This window comes from Labrus mixtus, chromosome 1 (genome assembly GCF_963584025.1).
Source record: "Labrus mixtus chromosome 1, fLabMix1.1, whole genome shotgun sequence".
NCBI classification, from domain to species: Eukaryota; Metazoa; Chordata; class Actinopteri; order Labriformes; family Labridae; genus Labrus; species Labrus mixtus.
Window position 1 is genome coordinate 23,631,900 of NC_083612.1, and position 6,000 is coordinate 23,637,899.

Genomic DNA, 6,000 nt, shown 5'->3' on the forward strand with positions numbered 1-6,000 from the left:
CTCCAAGTAAAACACGCTTATACAGAATTCATGTGCATACAAGGGCAGAGAAAGAAAATTGGCGAGTGTATTTGAAATGTTTCATTTAGAGAGTTGGTGTCAGTCTGCTTAAAAAGAAATGTGTTATAGAAATGTTTTAATCCTAACTTGCTATTTGACAGTCGTACTATAGTATCAGCCTGAAGCCTTTGTGTTCTAATAATCCCTTCTCCCTTATTTCTAAATCACAGTGTTTGTGAATAGGGACCTGCATCTCTTTTTGTTCTCGCTGCCTTCTATAGAGGAGGCTAATATTCACAGAGAGAGATGAGATTTAATGCATACTGATTACTCTGGAGACCCGCTATTCAACTGTGGGAGAAGGCGTCAATTAAAGAGTTTTAAGCCTCCATAAACTGCACCTTAAACAGCTGATCAACACTGTGCAGGTTTTTACCTCATGGATTTGAGTTGAGTTTTGTTTAAAAGGAGTAAATTCATCTCTGGAGAGAAACCTTGTAATCCCCTTTTTAAATCTCCAGGCAGTTAAATGAGTGCACTATTCATACACAATGATTTTTTTACTCACACATATAGAGCAGCAAAGCTATCTAGAACAGCGGCCCTGGAAATACAAACCCTTGCACAATTGCTGTAGTGTTTAAGAAATGTCACACCAATGAAATAACTAAGCTTGTATAGAAATACAAAAAGTGTGCAATGAAAGGAATGCTATCAACAAAACACAAACACTCTTTGCTTCTATCTGTTTGGATTAATTTTTTATGTGCATTCAGAGGCACTGAGGCTTGAATGCATGGAGATGTTTTCATTTGTGTGCAGTGAGGCTTTGACATTGACCTCCCTTTTTAAAACATACCACAATGGCTGTACAATGAACTTCAACATTTGGCTGGAGTTCAACACTAAAACCTTGAGTTCTTTCTTACACTGACGTAAACCGATCTCCACAAACTGTCCTCATTATTAGGCAGTCATTAGTGTAAGAGTGTGGTATAGTTCCCTTCAGGGTTTGATTGTGATCATTACAAAAGCATATAGCCAACTCTTCTGTTTGCGTGTTCGACAAGTGAAGAAGAAAACTCAAAAACCTCACATTCACAGAGCCTACGAGCGTTGCACAACAATAACACAGCAGGACTATTTTTCCGGTGCTCATTTTGATCCAGACCAAATAAAATGAATGGGGGAGGGGGGGATAAAGCGTTTGGTATCCAGCAGGAGAGAGAGATGTTTAAGACATTGATTCACCTTGGGTTCAGAACCACAGTATCTAATTATAGCCATGGGAATCTAGTCAAGGCCTTGGTATTTCAGAGGTATTCCGGGCTAGGGAGACAACATTCTGCTGTAACTATGCTCGCTCTACATGAATCATATTCCCTATGTGGTTTGGCAGCCATTAAAAACAGAAAGAATGCCCTTTCTCAGTCAGAAGCCATGGGCTAGTGTACATCTATTGCACCAGAAAGGTTAACATTTATTTTTTTGTGATCAACACAGACTGTGGCAGCATAAAATCAGGTACACTGAAACAGGAACAAGCTCAGGGGCGATTTCACTGGTAATTATAGCAAGATGTTTTCAACCAAAAAGGTTAGATGCTCTTTGCATTTCAGGTGGAAATAATATGATAGAAGTAATCACAGCATTTGAAAAAGATAGGGCATAAGCTTGTAACCCAGCAATACTTGGCACTCCATGAAAGTGTTGCTTATGCATATATCAGCTTCATCAAAGAGGAGGGGAGGATGGGGGGGATGGTGTCTTTGTAAGAGTTGGAGGGAGAGAGAGGGGGAGGGCTGCTCTCTGAAGCACACAACCTCATTATTCAGTCTATAGAACAGCACATCCACTTCATTGTTCTTCAAATCAGCCCAAACTCACTGGGCTCATCCCAAAGCCCTCTGAATAAAAACAGAGCAGCTTTATGTTTAATAAAGAAAAAGAAAAAGAAGCTTCAGATGAGATCTCCAGAATGATTAGTCAAGAGCACCTTTATTGTCCTTTTTTTTTTAATGCTCTTCTTTGTCAAGTGCGATTATGTGATTTCTCTTTGGAAACATCGGCTGTCATTAGCAATTTAATATGATACAAGGATGGCACAAACATGAGGGGGAGATGTCTTACTGAGATGTTTCCAGCAGTGTGATTTCCCCGAGGCGGAGCTGAAAGGTTTGTGGAAGATGGAGTGTGATAGTGAGGGATATGTATGGAGTAGTGTCCAGAAAACCTGGGAAATGTGGTGAATCATTTTCAAGAAATGTAAACAGATTTCATTGCTTAGGAATAGTGCTTGGGATGGTGTGTTGCTGTCTTGTTAAGCACTCTGCTCTGGAGAGTACAGGACAAATAACAGCAGTTTTAAACTGGCCTGCGTGTGTCGGTCCTCCCATGGGTGTTTCATGTAAATATGCTCTAACTCTTCTTCTGCAGCTGCATCAATCATGGCCGATATGACAAGGCCCCTTTTGTTCCAAACAAGAGTGTAAACACAGCTGGAGCATGCTAAAGGAACCTTTCCTTCCCATATCTTGCCACTACACCTGTCGAACACACTGCATCAAAAAGCTCATTTAAAGCTCTGATTATCCTAATGACACCTGTGTCTTATCCTGCTCCGGCCATTATCGGTTAAACTCCCCCCTCCCCTCCCCTAATTAAAGACACACAGGCCACACATGGTCAAGCATGAAAATGATCCTCCTCCCCGTCACAACCCTGCCATTCATCATTCACTTTATTTTGTCATTATTTATTCAACAAAGATCTCCCTAAAGTATTATTTTAAATTGTTTTACATCAAAGCACAATTACATTGAGAATACATATTTTATATTTTTTAAATGACCCACAAATGTGTTATTAATTATACGAGCTATATAAATTATAAATAAATTAGGAATGTTTGCCTGTCAAAAGTTTTTGTGACAACTTGTCTAAGTATTCTAAGCACAGTATTTGTGTATGAACAGACAATGCTAATGAAACTCTTTAGCTTAATGACATTGAATTACAGTGCAACTCCTGCTAAGAGACAGAGTTGGTTTAATTTTTGTGGTTGTTTTAAAAACATTCAAGGAAAGAACATGCTGCTACTTAAGCTGCAAGAGAATGAAATGGTCCAGTGATGTGTGTAACCACCTCATGTACCACTATTGTATTCTGCTATTAAAGTTAATGTCAGAATCATACAGTGATGAAGACTTAATCTGTATCAAAAACGTTACTAATATCTGCAAGAGTCATAGATGTCTGAAGCCATTTGATGCTATACTGACTTCCTTTGACTGTGCTTTAAGCCAAATTGTCATATCAGAGATACTAAGATGTTTATGTTAAAAAAGGTAAAATGCTAGTGGAGCAATTGGGATGCATAGTTGAAGCAAATAGATACAATATGTGGTCATAACTCAAAATGCTTCACTAAAGAAATCATGAGCTGACAATGGCACTGATCAAAACATTCCTAATTTATTCACAATGTATACAGATCTTTTACTAATAACAAAAAGACTTAACTAATGCTGTTCTAATGAAAGACTGACATATCAACATTGTCATTCCTGAAGCCAGTTATCCAACTAATGTGCAAAAAAAAGCCAAAGACTAAAATATTTGCTCAGTGAAGTTGATATTGTGCAAATACAACACCCTCACTAAATGTCAACTTCACATTACACTTAGCTTTATTTGCAACCATCATTACTTATCCCATTTAGGCAGCACCATATTTGTATAATGTCACTTTACCCAGAAGAGAAAGTGCTGATCAACAGTATGTTACTCAGGCTAAGGCAAGCTGTCAATTATGGCTGCACATATGCTGTAACTTTCTTTGTTTCTGAAACCAATCAGGCTTTAAATTTAGTGTAGCAAAACTGTGTATTCAGCTAAATATCCAGCAAATGGAATGGAAAAAGCGGTGGACAAGCAGAGATCCCACTAACTAGAGTTTAATGGCGTTTAGTGTAACTGCACAGTCGCTACAATCAGCCCATCAGCACTGCCAAAACAAAAGTTAAAGTAAATCGTAGGCCTGAGCTACATGCCCCAGCTGACCTTGCAGGGATAATTACTGTTGCTGCTGATATGGAGAGTATGAGAGTAGAGACAATTCAATTTTGATTCAGCAGAGGAGTTTCAAGTGTTTTGGTCTAATGGAATAGGAGAGTTCTTGCATCCAGAGGTCACCTTTGACAAGGTTTTTCTTCTATTGGCTGCAATCCTGGAAGGGATGTGTTCTCTGTTTTAAACCACCAGTACATAGTGACACAGTGTTCCCTCAACATGAATATGTCTTCAAAAACTAAAGTATAAAACTGTCTATTGTCAGGACACATTTTCATTCAACACATGGGCGGCAGTAGCTCAGTCTGTACGGACTTGGGTTGAGAACCGGAGGTACGCCGCCGGTTCAAGTCCCGGTGCGCATCATAATATGGATGTTGGTCTGGAAGCTGGAGAGGTTCCAGGGCACTTCCTGATCACTGCCGAGGTGCCCTTGAGCAAGGCATTGAATCCCCAATAGCTCTGGTGCGCTTAGTGTGTAGCAGGCCCACTCTGACATCTCTCCACTATTGCATACACACAGGCCTATCCAGCTGAATTAAGCTACTCGTATAAAAATGTTGAAAGTCAATATTGCCACATTGCTTCTTTTGCCAACTGAGACGCTACTGCAGAGGAGGCCAACACACTTGTCCTTCACTTTCTTAATAATAATAAAAATAAATAAATGAAACTGCTTCCCCACTATCTGTGGAGAGTAGGTTTTCTGCCTTTTATTTGGCATGGCCACCTTCATGTCCATTATAAGGCTGTCTTAACAGGCTTGCTAATAGCACCAATACTGTAGGCCTACAGTATCCCATTATTTTGTATTCAAAATGGTGGGAAATATATTTATTTGATTTTATTGTGTGAGTAGAAAAAGCCTTTCTAAAAAGCTAAATTTATTGTAGTTGGATTTTTTTGTACACTGTCTTTTAACCTCTTCTCTTGGCAATCTACTGGAAACCCAGCTGTTGCTCTTATTAGAATAACATTTGATTGTTTTGTTCCCCCCAGTAAACTAAATCTGTATGAAAGAGGTTGCGAGTTGGGGAACTAACAAAACACTGCACTTTTTACAAAAAAGGTACTACAGAAGTGGGCCTTGGGTTTCTTTACCCCTAGAACACTAACATTGGTGATTTTCACCCACGCGATTGTAGTCACGTGACTTTCATTGTGTTGCTGCTGTCTGAGTTGCGTGGGTCCTTCAGTCCGCTCACTGACGTCATTGAAGGCAGGCGTGTTTCCCTGCTCCCATCCCTGTTTTTTTTTCCAACAGGCACGTGTTCGGGTGATTTTCAAACAATACGATACGCTTTATTGTCCCCTTGTGGAAATTTGTCATGGACTCAAAGTGTCAAACGTTCAGTTGCTTCCACTCGAATCAAATAAAAATAGAAAAACCACATCCACACATAAATAAAAAGGCACATACCATGAACACCACAACATATATTGCACATTACCCATATTGCATGAGCTATAAAGTAACAAAGTTAAGGTAGTGATTTAGAGTAAAATACTTCCCACAGTTGTCAGTGATGTAGGGAGACTGTTCCTTCACCGGACAAAGCTCACATGTCCCAGGAACGAGCGGACCTTCTGTTTTTAGGAATTCCTCGATAACGATTCCCTAATTTTAAAGCCTTTTTATAGGGTCCCCCCATGATACCCTTTTTTTGTTTTATGAGACGTTGTATGGGAGTAAATAAAAGAAGAGTACTTCAATTTGCCATGTTTTGTTGTAATTTAATATACTTTGATGGGAAGTATATTATTTCGGGTAAACTAAACCCGATGTTAGTGATGATGTTACAAAACTGTTAGTTAATGTTCTAGGTTTTATTCCATCAAAATGATGGACAAACATAGAATTGGACTGCAAAACAAAAGGTAAATGGGAGTCATTAAACAGAGGGGTAATGGAAGGAGTCACAAAATGGT